Source organism: Panthera tigris, chromosome A2 (genome assembly GCF_018350195.1).
Source record: "Panthera tigris isolate Pti1 chromosome A2, P.tigris_Pti1_mat1.1, whole genome shotgun sequence".
NCBI classification, from domain to species: Eukaryota; Metazoa; Chordata; class Mammalia; order Carnivora; family Felidae; genus Panthera; species Panthera tigris.
Genome location: NC_056661.1, coordinates 73,712,482 through 73,733,799, shown reverse-complemented (window position 1 = coordinate 73,733,799; position 21,318 = coordinate 73,712,482). Strand labels below are relative to the sequence as shown.

The 21,318-nt window shown below is 44.8% G+C and overlaps 1 long non-coding RNA gene across 1 annotated transcript; it reads right to left on the bottom strand.

Annotated features, from left to right (window-relative positions):
• Window positions 1-480: 480 nt before the first annotated feature.
• LOC122233017 lies at window positions 481-13,572 on the bottom strand. The gene is made up of 3 exons (XR_006210434.1): window positions 13,440-13,572; window positions 12,906-13,102; window positions 481-950 (listed from the first exon to the last, which is right to left on the bottom strand). It is a non-coding gene; the product is annotated as an uncharacterized LOC122233017 (long non-coding RNA).
• Window positions 13,573-21,318: the final 7,746 nt, after the last annotated feature.

The window sequence follows — 21,318 nt, the reverse complement described above, 5'->3', positions numbered from 1 at the left end:
AGAATAAAGGTGCAGGGACACCCTTCTGTTCCTCTGTCCATACGGATCACCACAGAGAGCCTCAGAGTCCTCGAAAGCGGGTGGTTCTATTTCACTTAAAGACAGAAAACCTTGCCAACCTTGGAGTTCCAAGGCTTACCATCAGGATTCCCAATCCTCCCAGCTTTCTGCCATCTTCCCTACAAGACACCCACCTCTCTCCTCCCCCTTGAGCGCCCTCCATCAGCTCATCGCTGCAAAACCAACAGAAAGACAAGGGGTTGCTTTCAAACAACAAAGCTTTCCATTCTGCTTGGCTAGGTTTTTGGAATGGGACAGGAAAAATTAAAGGAAGGCGAAGCCCACTGAGGATGTCAGTAATGCCGGCATTCACAGACACACCTTGAAGGACTGATGGTGTCCGTGGCATCTCCACCAAAGCTCCGTGCCCCTGCCCCTGCCCCTGCTCACGACACAGGCTCATCTCCCAGGGCAAAAGGACATTTTCATCTGCTTGTGATGTACCCTGGGCCCGCACTGTGGCCGTTAACGGTGTCAAACATGCTGAATGTGTGGAACAGGAGGGGGGTCATGACAGTAGATGTTTGTATTCATTTTGCTGGGAGAGGAATCACCAAGGTGAAGCTCACCTCCTTCTTTGAACGCCTTTCCCTGCAGAAACCAAAGACAAAGGCGGCAGCCACACAGCTAACAACCAGGCAGCGGAAACAGTCCTGGCAGGGGAGGACCTCGGGGCTCAGCCTCATCACCCATGGTGACTCCATTAGAATCCTCTTATTCGGAAGTAGGGAGAGATGGCGGGAGGCTGTCTCGCAACCCGCATTTAAAAAAAAAAGAAAAGCTTCAAAACTGCTGTGCTGTCTCCGGTCCTCCAGATGCTCCTGAGAGCGCTGTGTTATTCCAGCCTAACAGCTCGCTCTCCGGACGACAACCCGTGTTGACAATACTCACTGTTCAGAGAAAAAGAGGACCTCTGAGAATCAAACAGATGCTAGCACCCAACGGATGGCACACGGCCCGCAGTCCCACATAAGGCATCTGATTTCCATATTTCAATTTGCTACAGCAGCCGGAGCCCTTGGGGCCCCCAAATTAGTGACCCCGGGTACAATTATGATAGCATGAATCTGCACTCTTTAAAAAGGTGGGGATGATTCTACAGCTGAATAAATAAACTAGATGACTAAGCAAAGCTACGTGAGAACGTTTCCCCACCCCTGCCTTGCAACTGGGAAGAGGGAAGTCACATTAAACACCAACGTGTTCTAATAGCACATGGTAATCGTGTTTATTCTTGTGCGCAGTTACACGTATGCTAGAACTAACACAAAATAAATATAAGACTTCTGAGCAAATGAAAAGAGAACCCTCGATATCTAGCCTCTCTGGATGTGAGAGAACAGTTACAACAGAAGTGAAGACCATAGTCTCTGAAATCTTTCCCCAAGCAAATGAAGATTGAAGAAGTTGGCATTGTAACTCATTATACCAAAGTATTTTCGTTTTCATACAGGATCCTCAATACCAGGACTCAGAAAGTCTCTCTTTTAGGGGTGCTTGAGTGGCTCAGTCAGGCATGTCTGACTCTTGGTTTCAGCTCAGGTCCTGATCTTGCGGTTCATGAATTCAAGCCCCACATTGGGCTCCATTCTGACAGCGAGGGGCCGGCTTGAGATTCTTTCTCCCTCTCTCTGCCCCTTCCCTGCTTTCTTGCTCTCTCACTCTCTCTTTCTCTCTCTCTGTCAAAATAAATAAACTTAAGAGTGTCTCTTTTATTTCTACTCCAGAACATCACCTTCCCACATTCTAGAAACATAGCTAGCCCTAGCACAGCAAAATGTAAGGACTGAATAAAGAATCTGAAAACTTAAATTCTTCGGTCAGGCCATCCACTGGCTCCAGAATTCGAAAGTCTTCTACAACATACAGGACTTCTCTGAACAACAGGTGATTAGGAAGATTTTTTAGACCATGGTCTCAGAGCTCCTGGTATTCCCTTCTGCAAACACACTGATGATGTGGTATTTGTATATGCATTGAGGGAGAGGTGTTTGAAGTAAGTCCTGTGGGGTCTCCAATGTGGTCAATCTTGAAAAGTAAATGGTCACTTAAAACAATGATTATATCCCCTCTGACTTTGTCAGCTGTAAGGTAACTTGATGCCAAACTTCTCGGTTGACTAGTAATGTTTGCGGGCAGCCTAAATAACAGTGCTTACACATATGCTTTGTTTCTATTAAACCAAACCAGTCTCAAAAAAACGTCAAAAGGGAAAGAAGATATTCAAGATATATCTTCAACTAATTCAAAAGAGTCTCCTCAATCACTCTAAAAGGAATGAATTCTTTCCAAAGTATATAGTGAGAAGGTGCAAGTTTTAGGACTCGCAAGGTGAAAGGATGTGTCTTAAGAAAGTCCTTGCCCACTCTTGAGTAATGAGTGCCCCAATATGTCCTATGGAAAAGTCACTGATTTATTTGAATCACGTTTTCTGGTCTGGAGTTTCATGTTAAGCACTGTTTTATAATGGGTTACAAAGGTGTAAGCTCTAAAAGGGGAGAACAGGAAGAATAGCACAAAGCCAAAACTCCATGAGGAGAACCCATCAACCCACCCACCTTTCCTTTGCTGGCCACACTCAGATAGTCGGGGATCATGGAGGCCACCAGAGAGCTACCACAGAGCCCGCTGTGCATGCACCAGCCAGTCTACACAAGACACACAGACACATAGACACACAGACACACACGCGCGCGCACACACACACACAGACACCACTCTATGATGCTTTCTCAGCTGTGGAAACCAGTCACACAACTGATGTCAGAACTGAATTCCACATTGTCCCAATCCTGGCACATCACTCCAACCTCTATTTTGACTCAGAGAGTTCTACCTCTTCTAATTCACTCAACTCCTTTCCCTTTGCCAGTGTCCTTTCCCTTCCCTCCATCTCAATAGCACCAGGCACACTGACATACACTGTTCCTTGAGGCCTTTGCTGGAAGTGGAAGCATGAAGCACTAGGGAGGCTTAATGTTTGGAATCAAACTGAACTGGGATCAAGATCTGATTGGGAGACCCCTGGAAGAGTTACCTAAGCGTGCTTAGCTTAACTTTCTGGCCCGTGAGCCATCTGAGACGTCTTGATTCAAAAGGATGGACTTGAATGCTGCTTCACGGTAGATGCTCAGGACATCCTAACCCCCCACCCCCTGCACTTTGAGCCCTTCTCCACATCCTCCCAACCATACGGTGAGCTCCTGAAATGGAGTGACTACTTCTCTCATTGGGCACTTCTAAGGGAGCATGGTGTGAGTTGAAGTGAATGATAATGCATTCAAATCCAAGCTCTCCCGCCCATCCGCCATTCCTTTCCCTACCTGTGAAAGTTTGAACAAGTTACTGGGTCTCTTAAGTCCCAACTTCCTCAACAAGCCAGGTTGAAATAATAGTCATCTCACAGGGTTGATGTGACAACCAATGACATATAAGTACCTAGCACATTACAGGTGCTTGATAGGTGTTCCATAAAAGAATCACCTTTTTCCTAATAAATGTTCTTTGATTTTGACAGGTTGTGTCTAGGTAATGCTTCTGTCTGCTCCTCAGTACAGAGAGGGATGGGATTCGGTCTTCCAGTCTTGGGTCAAAACTTCTTCCAAAACATCATCTCTCTTCATTCATTTAACACTGAAGCTTCCTGACCCAGAAGAGAGCAACCTGACAGTGTATACAACAGTCCAAACCAAACTGCTAGAGCAATTCATTGAGTCAAGAAAGAGTTAATTTCAGGATTTAGCATGAATCTCCATTTTTCACTTTCTCTTCTCCCGAGACTCATCCTCTTTAGAGGACGCAACAAGGAAGGAAAAAACTTTCCAGAAAGATCATTCATCTATTCATCATGCTAGGCACTGAGAAAGATGTCGAGATTTATTTAAAAGGCAAAGAAGGCTGGATTATGAAATTCCATAAAGAAAACCTTGAGTAAGATCTTACCACCAAACCAAAGTTCCCTGAAGAAGCCAGGACAGCAAAACTTTGAACAATGATCGGATTTCAGTTTTGAAGTTCATTTAGGCATTTCTTAAAAGAATTAGTTTGTGGGCTCTTCCACTTTGTCTAATAAAGGACAATGAACTTTATGTGACTTTCCATCAGACTTTGCAGATGTCATTCGCAGGAGTTAATGACTTTTTTTCTCTTCAATTTCACCTTGCAAGAGAAAACAGAGCTGCACTGGAGTTTTCCTATAGCAGGGTGACTGGTCAATACCTTGCTACTTGCTCTGTCAATGCCATCAAAATATTGTTTAATAATTTAGGAACAACATGTAATTTTCTTCCCTAGCAAGAGCATATTAGGCACTTACTAAATAATTGACAAAAAATACTTAATTCTAGGGATGTCTTGAGGATTTGCTGTTATTCAAAAAGAGTTTAGAATAAAATTTTCCTTCAACTGTTCAACATGTTACTCTTATTTTCATGTCTGGTCATGAAAACTATATCAGAGTTTGGCCCCCCTCCCACCCACACACACACCCTGATTTCTTTACCCGAAAGTGGTCTACAATATCTGTAGAGGGTGTGTATGTGCTGCCTATGGTCAAGATCACTGGGAAAAAGTGGTCTGGGGCTTGAATGAGGTTAGACAAAGCCCCTCTTCTTTAGGCCTATCCCAACCAGGGTCACAAATGCAAGATACCAAGAAGTTTTGATTCTTAGAACTTTAATCTCAACTAATGAGATGCTATTATCAAGGACACTCAGGCTTGGAATCCCTTTCTCCTGGCCATCTGCCAAAGCAGGAGCTTCCTCATCATTGGGCTGTCAGGCTGAGATCTATCCACGCAGTCAAGCTCTCTCTTGAATATCCCATTTTCAGGACTCTGAGGCATCTCACTTAACTACTGAAATGCCCTGAGTAGACTCACAATTCATAGGACAGCATATTAACCTATAACTTTATAAGTTAAAATGGTAGGGAAAGAGTAGTACCAGGTGTTCTGTTCCTATTTCAACAGTCACTTCCCACAATGTTCTCTTCTCAGTGTACTCTCCCAAAAGGACAAGTCTTGGAATAATGTTTTAAATTAATCAAACAAGAGGGTTGCCTTTCCCTCCTCCTCCCCCTGCCCCATTTTCTCTTTCTAGTATTTCCCCATTGGCCTAATATCAAGGGAATGGAGGAGAGCGCCAGCCCATCTCTCTGATACCACCCTCTCCCCACCTGACTCCTGACCATCACAGCTTCTCTAGGAGTTGACATTTTCTTCAGTGCCCATCATGTGCTGAGCACTGTTCTGGCCCCATGAGCAGCATGAGTGAGGGGTTGCTCAGAATCCTCAAACCCTGGTTCAGTTATAGCGACCCAAAAGTTATCTGGGTTATTCTAGGCACTTCCTTTACGGATGGTGATACACACAACCAGAATTTCAGCAGAGGATGATGGCCTACCAATGCCTATCTCTTGGTTGGGCAATCCAGGCTACTTTTTCTATAGGGTGTCATGACCAAATACACACATTACAGCAATCGAGATAACTAAAGAGTAGTTTAACCTTTTCTTGAATCTCTCAAGGAAAATTAACACTCAATAGCACTTCTTTAAAAGTCCTGTTCTTTTTTCCTCTTATTCTCACACATCCTATGCCCTTTGAAAGCACTCACTCTATACACCTCCCTGTCTCAACTCCAAAGTCGTCTTGGGACCTGCCCCCATCCATGCAGGCTTTGGCTTTTGCTCCTTCCCCTTCCCTCCCAACCCCAGTCTGATCTCTTTCCACCCCATCACAAAAGCCTGTGAAGCTGGCTGGCAAAAAACAAAAAACAAAAACAGAAAACAGCATAGGGCAACAAATATAAAGCTTACATTCTAGTGAGGATATACAGAAAATAAATGAGCAGTAAACAAAAACTATCAGATACGGTGTGTTTTTTGATTAATATAGTGCCACAAAGAAAGGAGGAGATGGTAACGTGAAAAGAAGAGCTTGGGGTGGAGGGACCAGGGTCACATGGATTAGGAAGCCGGGAAAGACATTTCCGAAGATGTGTGGACTAAGCAACAAGAGAAAGCTGGTCTTGCAAACATCAGAGAGAAATGTTTTCCCAGAAAAGGCAATGACTAGAGCAACATCCTGAAAGTGAAAATAAGCTTGGCATGATTGTCCTGGTGCAGCAGAGGCAGGAAGGGGTGCCGAAAACTAATTTATGGAACAGCTGCCTATTACCTCCCCCTGAAGCCTGAACACGGCTGAGGTGGAGTCCCTGGAAAAGGGGACTGCAGTAGACCTGCAGACCAACACTCTCTTCCCCACCCTGTAGAGGGACTATCCTACCCAACCCATTGAACTCAGCTGGGGGTCACATGACTAGTTGGGGGCTGATGATGTGTGAAGCTTCCAGGCAAAAGCTTTTAGGGCCAAATTACACGTCATCAAATCCTTTCTCTCTCCCCCCTGCCAGGACACCAACAGTGTTCCAGGAAATGACAGCTCTCTTAGATGGTCCTGGAATGAGGGAGGCAATGATGAAGAGAAATTCCTTGGCCAACCCACTATGGCAGTAATACAAGCAAGAAGTGAACCTTTGTGGCTTGAATCACTGTATCGGGGGGTTATGTTACTACAGCATAATTTTGCCCAGCCTGATACAGAGTCCTTGGGAAATATCCTAAAACTACTCCAGTTCTAAATAAAAGCAGTTATCCACAGGCCCCTGGGTGGCTCAGTTGGTTAACCGTCTGACTGTTGATTTCGGCTCAGGCCACGATCTCACAGTTCATGGGTTTGAGCCCCGTGTTGGGCTCTGCGCTGAGAGTGTGGAGTCTGCTTGGGATTCTCTCTCTCCCTCTCTCTCTGCTCTTCCCCTACTCTCTCTCCCTCTTTCAAAAATAAATAAGCATTTTTTAAAAAAGTAGTTACCCAACTGGCCTCCCAGAACATCTCCCAATACCCAGCCACAATATCTCTGAGAATTCTCAGGGGCTACTGCATGTGGCTCATTGAGGAGACTACCATGAGTTACTTTCCTTTCTCTCTTCCTCTGTGTCTCCCCCACTCCATTCAAGACTTCCTCTGTTATTCTGACAGCCCTCTGTCAGAGGGACGCCATTCCTGCCTGCGAACACTGTAGCTCCCTATTTCCACCACCACTTCCCACCAGGGTCTCTGTACTGGCTATTGTTCAGGATTTTGAGACACAGGTGAGAAGACTACCTCTCTTCTTTCTTTGTGTGTTACTCTGTTAGAAGAATCTGAGAACAGCATTACCTGTGTCTTAGAAATTTTAGTGGAGCTGGCTCTTGTGGTTGTTATTTTTTTATGTTTATTTATTTATTTGGAGGGAAAGAGACAGCAGGGAAGGGGGTAGAGAGAGAAGAGAGAGAGAGAATCCCAAGCAGATTCCATGCTATCAGCACAGAGCCCAATGTGGGGCTTGATCTCTCAAACTGTGAAATCGTGACCTGAGCCAAAATCAAGAGTCAGGCACTTAACTGGCTGAGCCACCCAGGCACCCCTCTTGTGGTTATTTGTAGCTTCCCACCCTCCTTGCCCTTCATGGGACTGAGCCAGAAGGCAGAGCCAAGAGCCGGGCAGGAGGCCTGACTCAGATCTGCTCCCCCCTCACAAGGGAAGTTTCATCCCTTCCAGAAGGCTTGTTAGTTCCTCCTACAAATAGTATTCTAGGAAGCCTACTCCGCTAGAGGAGAACCCCCAGAGGGGATGAGAACTCAGGCACCTAAGAGCTTAGCCTCCCAGATCTTCCACTATGGGAGCATATGGACCCAAAGACCCAGATGCTGTGCTCTGAAATCCATCACAGTGTTTGCCAAGGCCACACTTCCCTTGGGCGCTCCAGCCGACAACTTAGCACAGCAGCTAATTCCTAGGTAGGCCTCTCCTAGGAGATTCAGGGACCCCCTAAAGAACAGCTTTGGCTCAAGGGCACCCACAGAGCTGAGCTAAACTTTGCTTAGACTGCAAGGAGGTCTAGGACATTTGCATACAACCATCCCTCCTTCTCTTCTTCCCACAGGATCAGATTTTCCCTGTGGTCTGACGGCTCCCTCATCTTCAACCAGCTCCTTTCCTGCCTTCTCTCTCACACGATTCCCCTAGTAAGTCATCCTACTTTTAATCCTGTCTTGACATCTGCTTCTCATCAGAACTCAGACTAATACACCCTGCTACACAACTAAATATTTAGTGACTGAAGTTGAATTATCTATCAGGTAGGGGAAGCATAGCAATGTTGTGAGTTTGAAACTCTCCAACTAATTAAAAAAAAAAAACGGCAATCATTATTCTGGAGAAACAGATACTGCAACTGGAAGAAAACCTTTAATAACAGAATAAATGTAGATTAAAACAATAGCAAGATACCCTTTTCCCCTTTCAAATTGGCAAAAATGAAAAAATATATATGTATATATCATTCAGCTGTGAATACAGGTGACTCTCCAAGGCCACTGCCCTTCACACAGAGACTCAAAAATCCAGGCATCATCATCTGGAACATAAAGCCTCAAAAAACAGCAGAAAAGGAAGAGAAAGCTGGAGGTTTTCACATCAGCAATTAAATGCTTTGGCTGGAAAATTACACAAGTCACTTCTATTCACAGTGCATTAGCCAGAATCAGTCACATGGACCCACCTACCTATAGGGAGGGAAATATCCATCTGTGTGCCCTAAAAGAAGAGAACTAGACCTGAGTGAGCATTAGACAACCCTATTAGAATATTTAGATTGTATTTTATGTAATGGTTTAAAGAAATTGCTTTTTCCCCAACTAAAATGTTCGTCCTTGATCTATACAATGGTCTTTATAATTTCTTCCTGATACTTTTATTCAGCCTCTTAGAATAGCATTTTTTTAAATTTTGATAAAGAAAGAGAGTATAAGAAGGGGAGGAGCAGAGAGAGAGGGAGAGAGAAAATCCTAAGCAGGCTCTGGGGTGTCAGTGCAGAGTCCTACTCGGGGCGTGATCTCACAAACCGTGAGATTGTGACCTGAGCCAAAATCAAGAGTCAGACGCTTAACCAGCTGAACCACCCAGGTGCCTTCAAATAGCATTTTATAGCAAAGATCCAAGTTTCCAGGATTTTGGAATAGCTACTCATCTTCTGAATTGATGGAGCCTGAAGAGGTACATCAAAATTTAAGTCATTCTAAGCTTGAAACGGTGAAGAGACAACAGTGACTGTCACTGTTAATGTATGTTTTGGGTATTTTGGCTCTTTTAAACATGGAAATTAGCCCTCACTCCTGTGTTCCCCCAGAATCATCTAGGAACAACCAAAGGAAAACCACAGGATTAAAAACCTAAACCAGGAAGGGCAGGATCACCCACTGAATATCTGTAGGTCTTCTTGCTGTAGAATCCAACTAAGAGCTAAAGGCATTTTGATGGTCAGGCAAGTGTAGTAAGTAGTCAATTAAGCAACGTAACTAGGTCTCTATTCTCCTGATTTTGACTAGAACCTTTAGTATGCCAATAGACGTTATGAATTTCATAATGAGAACATTCTATGGAGCGTTTGTCACACTTCCTTGATCTTGGAAAAGTCTTGACATATTGAGAAATCCTAACGTTTGGCATAACACGGCTGAGGAAAGCTGGCCCCGAAGAGAGTACTGTGGGACGCTGGTTCTCCTCCATAGTCTTCCCCCACATGGCCTCAGTGGCGTTGTTAGCAGCATCACAGGCTATGAGCTAAAAGCCCACACAGGTTTTGTGATGGTGAATTGTCCTCCATGCTTCAGTTTTTCCTAAGTACCTGGCAAGCACCTCTCTCCCCTCAGTTCCCAGCTGGTGTGCCCAGGCTGGACCACATCCACGTCCACATAGGGATCACTGAGCTGACTTGTTCCACTCCACACCACTCATTCTGAAGGAGCTGACGTGTGCTAGATGGTGCGTGTCTCTGGGTTGAGTCCCAGCCACACCGATGACAGTCTCCTCAAAGCGAAACTCTCAGAGCTGATCTTGGATCAATGTTGCAAGATCACTTAACATCAGGCTGAAGGTTAAAAGTAGGGTGTGCCCGTGGATAAATGGGCCATTTATGAGATCGATTCACAAAGAGATTCAAACATCCCAAACTTCAGATCCATACCCAAAGCCCACACACTACTCAGGTATCTATCATTCTCAGCCAGCTGATCATCTATTTCCATGGCAACAGTTTGGCAAACCTGGAGCGGTGCTGACAAGGAGCCATTGTCAGAGAGGTGACTCCTACAGAGAATACGTCTTTGAGAGAGCTGGACTTACCAGAACCCGAAGCTTCTCCGGAGAGTTTACAGTCTCTATTAACCACCACCTGTTTGTCTTCAAATCACTATCACTAAACAAATAAATTTGCCAGGACACGATACATATTTTTAAATTCGAATATAAATACCGAGCTACGTCCTTCATCTGTGTGCTTATCTAGGTTATAATCTTGTGTAAAGAGGATGCAGGCGTGGAGACCAGAGTCCTCATCGCTAACTTGGAAAGCTGGCCACCCCTCGGCACCCCCGTTTCCTAGTCTACAAAGCTTAGGGCCTCGCAAGCACTCCGGCCGCCTCACAGGGGCCACACATAAGAAGCACACCCATGTTTCACAAGTGTGTATGTGATTCCCCGGCCCCCAGGAGCTGTTCCAAACACAACGTTTTTATTTGTTTATAAAGCTTTACGAATGGGGGGAGACAACGCAGGTTAAATGGAAGGAAAATGCATGAAGTTTCTCTCTTCTACCTCTTATCCTACCCAGAAAAAAAAAAACAAAAAAAAAAAACCATATGAAATTACTAGCCTAACACAGAGTTGGAGCCATGTGCCCCTGCAAAGGCAGCTGGTGTGTGGAAAGTCATTTCTTAATGACACGGATCTAGCAGAGGGTGCCACAGTGGGGTGAAGGCCTGGAGACTCTTACCTTCTGGCTGCTGTAGGAGCTGCAGAAAAGAATTGGTAATCTCCAAAAGGAAAGAAAAAGTTATAAAAATAAAGTTACCATTGCAAGAGGGCCGAATGAAATATCTTAGGTAAACAGGCCTTTGAGTGTGGACAACAAGGACATGTCCGAGAGGAATGACCAACTCCACGATGCTACGCAGACCTGCTCCCCAACACGCAGGATTGCTATTACCCTCCTGCCCCCCCCCGCCACACACACACACACACACACACACACGTGCACACACTCACTTGTGCTCACACTCATACACACATGCTTGTTCACACTCATGTTCACTTAGCCTCATACTCACACACATTTGCTCGTACTCACACATCCAAACACACATGTACTCACTCACTCCCGCGTCCCGCCCCTGCTTCCAACAGACCTGAGCAGGACAGACGTCACATCAAGCCACATTCAAAATAGTTTCAAAACCAAGTTCCAGACTCTTCCCTTGGAGTCGCTTGACGTGGCTACATAAAACATCTTCTGTGCTATGGAAGTGCCTGGAGACACCAGAGCCTTCACATTTGGGCAATAGGTACAGTGTCAGATAAAACAACAATAACAATCCAGATGGTTCAGCTAATAGAGTCACAGCAGTAAGCCCTATATCCTACCAGGGGCACCACGGTTACCAAGAGAGAAGTAACAGCCTCAGGGTGAAGCAAGGCTCTGGCTGTTTTCCACTAGGAAAACCTCCATGGAGCTGAATGTTCTTCACTTCAGAAAATTGCTCAACAAAAACAAGTGAAGACGGGAGAGGAACAGAGGTGCGGAAGGGGAGCTGTTGGCCACAGAAGGGGTTAGAAAATCATCAAAGACAGCTGACGCACAGAGGTAGAGACACGGAAGCCATTTATCTGCCTAGTAAGGAGGGACACCCATTACCCACCCATACCCAGTACTGCTGGAGGATGTGCCAACATTTTCTAGAGTTACAAAAGTAAAACTTCCGTAACTTTCATACTGTCTATCACGGCGGAAACTGGAAAGCTTGTGTGATGTCATACATCTTCACTTACTTTTTTTTTTTTATTTTTTTTTTTAACGTTTATTTATTTTTGAGACAGAGAGAGACAGAGCATGAACGGGGGAGGGGCAGAGAGAGAGGGAGACACAGAATCAGAAGTAGGCTCCAGGCTCTGAGCCATCAGCCCAGAGCCCAACGTGGGGCTCAAACTCACCGACCACGAGATCGTGACCTGGGCTGAAGTCGGACATCTAACTGACTGAGCCACCCAGGTGCCCCTTCACTTACTTTTTAATTGAGGTATAGTTATAATAGGAAGTTCATTCACAAGTAGTATAGATGGGACATGATTCTCGAAAGGAGGAACAGGAATTAATAGTTAAGTCTCTCTTGCCACAGAGGCGTGAATGAATAGTGATGCATGCATCTTGCATGCCGACGTCACGCCTCACTTTACATTATTTTCCCTACCCTCGTTTCCTAAGCCCTGATCCTAATGGCTTTTCTAACACTGTATTTTGTATTTATTGTTGCTGGTCACATTTAAATTATTCTTAAAGGCTTGAACCATATTGCTTATACTTATTTGTGGCTTAAAACAGACTGCTCAATCCCTTCTGGTTAACTTTGGTTATATTCCAGAAGGGTACAGTGAATGTCCATTCATGACGCCACTAAGTCCGCTGCCAGAGGAAATATGACAGTGTTTCTCAAAGGACAGGTCCTGGACCAGCAGCCTGGGCATCACCTGAGAACTTAACACAGATGCAAATTCTCAGCTGCCCCCTGCCCAGACCTAGTTCTTTGGTTTTCTATCTCTGCATAACAAATTACCACCAATGAAGCAGTTTCAAACCACACATGTGTGTTATCTCAGTTTTTTGTGGATTAGGAGGTAGGGTTAGCTGGGTCCCCCGGTTCAGGGTCTCACCAGGCTAAAATCGAGGTGTTGTGAGGGGCTGTGATCTCACCTGAAGCTTGGAGTCCTTTTCCAAGTTCACTCGTTGTTGGGAAGATTCAGTTCCTTGCCTTCTTGCTGGCCATCAGCTGGGGGCCATTCCAACTCATAGAAGCTGTCTGCTATTCCCTGCCAGGCAGCCTTTTCCAGACACAGCAGTTTGCCTCCTCAAGGCAGCAGGAGATCTCCCTAGCTTTGAATCTCTCCAGTCTGGTGAGACAAAGTCATGGATAAGGTAACATCATGATGAGTGTCTCACCACCTTTGCCATATAACATAACCTAGTCAAGGGAGTGACATCTCACTATACTCACAGGCCCTGCCTAGACTGAAGGGCAGGGGTTTACACACGGGGTGCAAGCTGGAGGGCCCTCTCAGAACTCTACCTGCCTCACCATGGAATCAGAATCACCAATCTGAGATCCCAGATGGTTTCCCCATGCCTCCCCACTCTTCAGCATAAACTGAGAAATTTAAGGATTTGTGTCAAATGAATGCCTATTTAGTCCTTCAAAAGAAGCTTTCCTCCACGAAAATATTCAGCTACCTTGAGTTTCTCAGGTACATCCCACTCTATGTGGGAAATCAGACTCTTCATCCTGATGGCTGAAAGACCAGATCAATCATGGGGTTAATTATACAGATCACTTTCCTGGCTCCTGTAGGCATAAAGATTATAGATGGCCCCATATTTATGTAGCCATTGTTAAAAATTCAACGGCAGCATTTATTTCAATGAACTCCTTTGGCTATGTGTTCAACAAATGAACTAAGGGACTACATAAAACATTATCCCTATTAGTTCAAATTTTCTGACTCCTTAAAAGCTTCCCGTGACTGAAGGAAAAATGCATCTGTCATACATCCCCTGCCATTACAAATACATTCATTAAAATACAAATAGCACAATAGGGCACCTGGGTGGCTCAGTTGGTTAAGCGTCCAACTCTTTTTCTTTTTTAATTTTTGTTCATTTTTGAAAGACAGAGTATGAGTGGAGGAGGAGCAGAGAGAGAGGGAAACACAGAATCCAAAGCAGGCTCCAGGCTGTGAGCTGTCAGCACAGAGCCCAACGTGGGGCTTGAACCCACGAACTCCGAGATCATGACCAGAGCCAAAGTCGGACACTTAACCGACTGAGCCACCCAAGCATCCAACTCTTGATTTCGGCTCAGGTCATGATCTCACAGTTTACGGATTCCAGCGCCACGTCGGGCTCTGTGCTGACAGCTCAGAGCTTGGAGCCTGCTTCGGATTCTGTGTCTCCCTCTCTCTCTGCCCTTCCCCGCTCATGCTTTGTCTCTCTCTCCCTCTCCAAAATAGATAAAACATTAAAACAAAATATGAACAGGGTGACAGTAAGTGAGCACTGGTGTTTGCACACACAGGCGCATTGAATATGGAGATTTTTTAAAAGATTTTTTTAATGTTTATTTATTTATATTTAGAGAGAGAGAGAGAGAGAGAGAGAGAGAGAGAGAGGCAAGCAGGGGAGGGGCAGAGAGACAGGGAGAGAGAGAATCCCAAGCAGGCTCCATGCACTGTCAGCACAGAGCCTGATGTGGGGCTCGATCTCACCAAATGTGAGATCAAGACCTGAGCTGAAACCAAGAGTCAGATGCTTAATGACTGAGCCACCCCAGGCGCCCCGAATGTGGACACTTTTTTAATAACACATTATGTTTAAGACTTTACAGGTTTTTTTTAAATGTTTACTTATTTATTCTGAGAAAGAGAGTGAGAGAGTGAGCAGGGGAGGGGCAGAGAGAGAGGGAGAGAATCCCAAGTAGGCTCTGCACTGACAGCACGGAGCCTGATGCTGGGCCTGAACCCACCAACTGTGAGATCATGACCTGAGCCAAAACCAAGAGTCCGACCCTTAAACTACTGAGCCACCTAGGCGCCCTAAGACTTTATAGTTATTAACAGACCCGGATGGTGTATACAAACTATCAAAATGCCCCTTAGATGGTAATCAATGTCTTAAATGTTTTCTGAGAACCTTCTAATCCTGAGCGCACACTGCTGCTGGGCACTGTCTGTGGAGAGGAGCTGGGGCTTCTGCCCTGTTGGAGTCTGAGTGGACAGGAAGGAGGCTGATGTTCCTGGGAGTCGTCGATAAGTCGCTGCCCAATTTCCAGCCCCAAATCTCGTCCCAGACCCAGGTGGTTTTGTAGTACAACACTAATCCACATTAGTTTCATACTAATTCATATTCGATACCACATCTTTCCCACAATATCCTCAGGGAGGAGAGCTCAGAGTTTACTGACAGACAAGGAAGTCATCTCTGAAAGGAGAATAAAAGATGCTCTTTTCAACACCGTCTGCAGTGGCTTTGCCCAGACACCACACAAGCCTGGGTGGCATCATCTTTCCCGGCTGACCGGGTGGCGTGCCTGTGCCCACGCTGTGGTTATTGAGCCGCGTGCGCTTAGGGAAGGTGGCTGGTGGTACCCACCCCTGGAGAACACACACAGGGTGCTGTCACTGCCCTGTTGCCTGGTATAATGGCATCTCTTTGTAATCACCAGATAGTAAGTTGTGTCAACAGAAGCCGTTGTGCAAAAGAGTGAAAGGGCTCACTCTGCTAAAAATAACAGCCTGAGGCATCACCAGGAGAGAAGTGTCTCTGCCTATTGTCCCGATGGTTAGGATAGGGTCCCCCCCCCCCCCCGTCCTACTGTTTGTCCTTGAAAATTCACTCTGAGAGGAGACCCACAGGCTCCTGTCTATAAGGACTGGAGAGACGGGGACTCTTGTGGGGAGCAGAAGCACCGAACAACACAGGCCCCAGTGAGGTGGGGTAACACGAGCCAAACAGAGAATGGAACATCTTCCTCTTTATCAGAAAGGGAAGTACCAGTACGGACTAGGGAAGGGGAATCCTTACACTCATTTTGTCCATGAGATATTGATACCCACAGAGATTGCACCACAGCAAATCATTCGTGCCAAGAATCATACTTTGGTTTCCAAATACTGAGTTCATTTTTCTTTTTTTTTTCTTTAAGTGTATTTATTCATTTTGACAGAGAGAGACTACGAGCAAGAGAGGGGGAGAAAAAGAGAATCCCAAGCAGGCTCTGCATGGTCAGTGCGGAGCCCAATGCGGGGCTCGAACTCACGAACCATGAGATCATAACTGGATCTGAAATCAAGAGTCAGATGCTTAACCAACTGAGTCACCCAGGTGCCCCCTCAGTTTGTTTTTCTATATGATTTTCCCATCTTAAATCTTATCATAGTAACTAAACTTAGTGTGGTAATCATTTTGTAATACATGCATATATCAAATCATTGTGTTGTACACCTTAAGCTTATACAATGCCATCTGTTAATTAAACTAATGGGGCGGAACTCTCTTAGACTTCAGCCTACCTGAGCACATGTTTATAGAATCCTTTTGAGGCCTTGAGTGAAAGATACCACAGAAGTGTGAAGTAATATATGTTTTCCTATAGGAGCACCTGGGTGGCTTAGTTGAGCATCCGACTTCAGCTCAGGTCATGGTCTCACGGTTCATGAGTTCAAGTCCCACATGGGGCTCGCTGCTGTCAGCACGGAGCCCACTTTGGATCTTCTCTGCCACTCCCCTGCTCATGCTCTCTCTTTCTCTCTCAAATATACATAAAACATTTTTTAAAAATATGTTTTCCTATAGAATCATTGGTTGTCGTTAGGAAGAGAAGTTTATCTTAATCTTATTTCTTACCTTAGAATCAACTCCTGAAAAAGCTAATAACATTCCTTCTCTGGTCCTACTGCTTCCAGAGGCTGAATTCAATTAGCAGCAAAATGTCTAAATCACGGTTCCAAAGAATGCTGAGATAAACGGAACCAATACAGAAGATCCAGGAGAAAACGCTGTTCTTTGTTGGCCAAGGAATGAGCTGCTGTCTGGGTTATACTAAGCAAAAAAATTAAAATTAAATTAAAGGGGCACCTGGGTGGCTCAGTTTGTTAAGAGTCGGACTCCGGCTCAGGTCATGATCTCACAGCTCGTGAGTTCTAGCCCTGCGTCGGGCTCTGTGCTGACAGCTCAGAGCCTGGAGCTTCCTTCCTCTCTCTCTGCCCCTCCCGCACTTGTGTGTGCTCTCTCACTCTCTCTCTCTCTCTCTGTCTCTCTCTCTCTCTCTCAAAAATAAATAAACATTTTTAAAAATTGAAAAAATAAAATTAAGTTAAAGATGCCGAGACAGGGCTCCCTTCCCACCACCTTCCCCTCTCCCTTGTCTCACAGAGGACCTTGAAACAAGGAGGAAGTGTGGTAGGGAGAGAAGAATAAGTCATTTCAAGTCAACAACTCTGCTCCTGGTGCTACTGTATTCAGGGTTCACCCCATGTGGGAGGTTCGATGCTCAGCCTCCCTCCTGAGAGCCAGAGAAGAGCCTGAGCAGAAACGACAGCATCTGCACACCGTATGTGGATACCAGGCCAGATCGGGCCAGACAAGCTGGTGAATTACTTGGTTCAAAAGTAATGTGCAAAGTAATATCCCTTGGTGACACGCACATTCCTTTAAGGAAGTGCCTGCCCATAACCACGCCGCAAGGATGCACGTCAACCAAGCCATCAGCAACATGTTTCTCTCTGGGTCTGCGCTTTTTGTGGACTAGACTTCAGAAAAGAGAGCACTGATGGTGGAGATGTCAGATTTCCCTCCTTCCCCATCTCACCCCCAAAGTCACTTCCCACAGACCCTCCAGGACCTCCCAGGGCACCTTCTTTCTGTGCACCTGACTCCTTCCAGAATATTTGTCATTCTTTAACCTGGTAGCCTCTGTTTTTCAGGCTGCTGGCATTTCCATTTCCTTGTAGCACAGCTTTTTTACTTCACCGCCTGCTCTTCTCCTTTCTGGCCCCTCGAAAGCTCAATGGAAGGCACTTATTCCCATTTTTAAATCTACAGTCTCTGTTCTGAGATTTTATTTTCCTGGTAACGGCCCTAGCAAAAAACACTTCTGAGCACGTTGGGGACTCCTAGGAAAGGAGGGTTGCATGAAATAATAAAGCCCGAGCTGGTGGGAATTCTGATCCCAGTCACCCTGCCATGTGTGGGCACGGAGAGATGAAACTGCTTTTGCCTAGTCTGCTCCCGGGGGAAGGAGTTTCAGGGGACCTTGTCTTCTTCTCTTGCTACCCTTGCCCAATCAACATTCCTGGGTACCTCCAATGGTGAGAGCAGGACTGAAGCCACTCCAAAAAGCAATTTCATGTGAGATTTGTTTTCATTTTCCTTTAGAAAAACTGTGACTATTTTTTGCCACTGGAGACCTCAGGAAAGTTACCATGTGCTCCGTAGCTTTAGGGAGCGTCAACTCTCCACGGAAGGGACCGAGACAATGTGATGGGGGGCAATCCTTAGCGTCAGCTGGTAACGGGACACAGTAGGGGCAACGCTGGCCCTTCTTTCCTTTAACCCACCGGTTAAACGAAGAGCATGGCCCTGGTCTCAGTCCCAGGTAAGAGCGCGGAGTAGTTCCAAGTTCAGTCCTCTAACGCCACCTGGTGTTAACTTCTCTAATCACTCTTTATCCAATTCAACGAAAAATCCCTTTATAAATTTCTTTTTAAAAGTGCTAACTTCACAAAAGTCTGATGAACACAGCGCCAAGTTCACGTGTGTGGGTAACGCTCAGAGGAAAGGACGTTAGCATTGCTGTTCACTTGGTGACTCAACAGGGCATGGCACCCGTAACCACTAGAGCAAGCTTGTTTTTCTTGTCATGGCTGTTATACCAAAAGAACTCAAAAGATGGGGGTTTAAGAGAATTTGTAGTGTCTATGATATAGTAGCTCCTGAAAATTATCAATGAATTGCCTTTTATGAGCCACAAATAACAGTTACTTGAAAATCTAACAAATACAGTTTTATTATTAAAGAGATGGTGACTTGAGTAAGTAAAATCCTAAAGGCAAGCTTTCCCTAATTGAATTTTATCCCTAACAAAAGGTCTTTCAAAATATCAAGTTTGTTTCTTTCCTCAGTTGAGAATACCCCTGTAAAACAGGGATGTTAGTAGCCATCCTTCCCTGAGAAAAGACAATAAAGAAGCTCTGATAGTTTCAGAATTACCTCAGGGCCTTGATGTTATCAGTCTGAAAATAAAACATAAACACCTACTCCAAACTCAGGGTGTACCTTCAAGCTGATATACGGGTTTTATCATTGTACGTTTTCCTAAAATTGAGCGCATGCATGGCAAAACGCATATATTGAAGCCAGACTGCATTACACATGCAAATTTACTTTATAAGTGACTACATGTTTGCAAACTCTTGCATTTAACCCACCCCCAAGGACTCAAGGTCTGAAAGAAATTAATGAGGGCTCTGTCTATTTCATAATGAGAAATACATCATCTGAAAAAAAGTCCTCCAGGGGTATATTGTTCTGTATTGGAGGGGGCAAGCTAAGAAGGAATCGTCTAAACAAGAATGAATGTAATCCAAACAACTTTGGAGCACTTCCTGCCTGCCAGCACTGTTCTCGGTGTTTAACATGTGTCTCCCACGTGATCTTCCCCAAACCTGATAAGATGGATTCTTGTGATTCTTTGTCACAAATTAGCTCTTACACAATTGATGATAGAGAGTGGGGTTTGTAACACATGATGCCAGCCCACGCCTGATTCTTCCCAGCACGCTAATACCTTAAAGTGATCAGAGACAAACGTTCTCACAGTCAAAGAGGAGGCTTAGCAATAAATAGAGACTTGGAAAAAAAGGGGAGGAAGTATCAAACTGCCATTCTTTACTGCAAGTGAAGCCTGGTTTCGAGGCTTCAGAACCACTAGGTTTTCCACCATGTTGATCCATTTGGGAATCATGCTAGTACTTTCATTATGATTGGTACTCTTTCATTAGCACTCTGATTACAGAATCCCGTAGGTTTTATTTGGGATGCCCATCAGCCCTGTTACTTTTAGTGCATGATTTTGCAAAACGTGGGTTTTTTTAGGAATGCGTGAATGGCATACATCATCATTCCCATTTTACAGCTAAGAGAACTGAGGCATCAAGCATTGAACTAACAGTCTTTCCAAAATCACACAGCAATTACACGATGAAGTCACAGTTGACACCCACTTTGACTGCAGATTCTTATTTTCTAGCCCCTAAATGTGAAATTTTAAATGAATATTAACATATGTGGTAGTTTTTAAATATGTCCACAGATTCGTTTATTCTCCTCTCTTCAAAAGGTAGAACGTGGTCCCCACTACTCCCTTGAGTGTGGGCCGGACTTCACTCGTTCTACCCAATAAAATATGGCAGAAGGGGGGTGTGCGGCTGCCTGGAAGACAGTGTGCTTGGACTACGTTAAAGTTCAAAGTTTTCTTGCTGCAACCAATACCATTAAGAATGTGAATAGGATAGGGGCGCCTGGGTGGCTCAGTCGGCTAAGCGGCTGACTTCAGCTCAGGTCACGATCTCGCGGTCCGTGAGTTCGAGCCCCGAGTCGGGCTCTGCGCTGATGGCTCAGAGCCTGCAGCCTGCTTCCGATTCTGTGTCTTCCTCTCTCTCTGCCCCTCCCCGTTCATGCTCTGTCTCTCTCTGTCTCAAAAATAAATAAAACGTTGAAAAAAAAATTAAAAAAAAAAAAAGAATGTGAATAGGATATATGAGGACTTTAAGAGACAAAACAGATGAACGTAAGGGAAGGGAAGCAAAAAGAATATAAAAACAGGGAGGGGGACAAAACATAAGAGACTCTTAAACATGGAGAACGAACAGAGGGTTGCTGGAAGGGTGGTAGGACGGGGGGTGGGCTAAATGGGTAAGGGGCATTAGGAATCTACTCCTGAAATCACTGTTGCATGATATGCCAACTAACTAGGATGTAGATTTAAAAATTAACTAATTAGGGGCGCCTGGGTGGCTCGGTCGGTTAAGCGGCCAACTTCGGCTCAGGTCATGATCTCACGGTCTGTGAGTTCGAGCCCCGCGTCGGGCTCTGTGCTGACAGCTTAGAGCCTGGTGCCTATTTCAGATTCTGTGTCTCCCTCTCTCTGACCCTCCCCCGTTCATGCTCTGTCTCTCTCTGTCTCAAAAATAAATAAACGTTAAAAAAAAAATTTAAAAAAAATAATAAAAATTAACTAATTAATTTAAAAAATAAATTTTATCCATTTAAAAAAAGAGAATGTGAACAGGATAAAATATTTGCAATTCATATATCTGATAAGGAACTTGTATCCAGGATATATAATTATTTAAAAAAAAAATTCATACAACTCAATAACAAAAAGAACAGCCCAAATTTATAAATGGGCAAAGAATTTGAGGATACATTTCTCAAGAGAAATGGCCCGTACACACATTAAAAGTTGTTTAACGTCATTAATCGTGAGAGAAATGTAAATCAAAACCACTGGTTCATGCCCATAGGATGGCTATACTGAAAACCACAGCTCATAAGT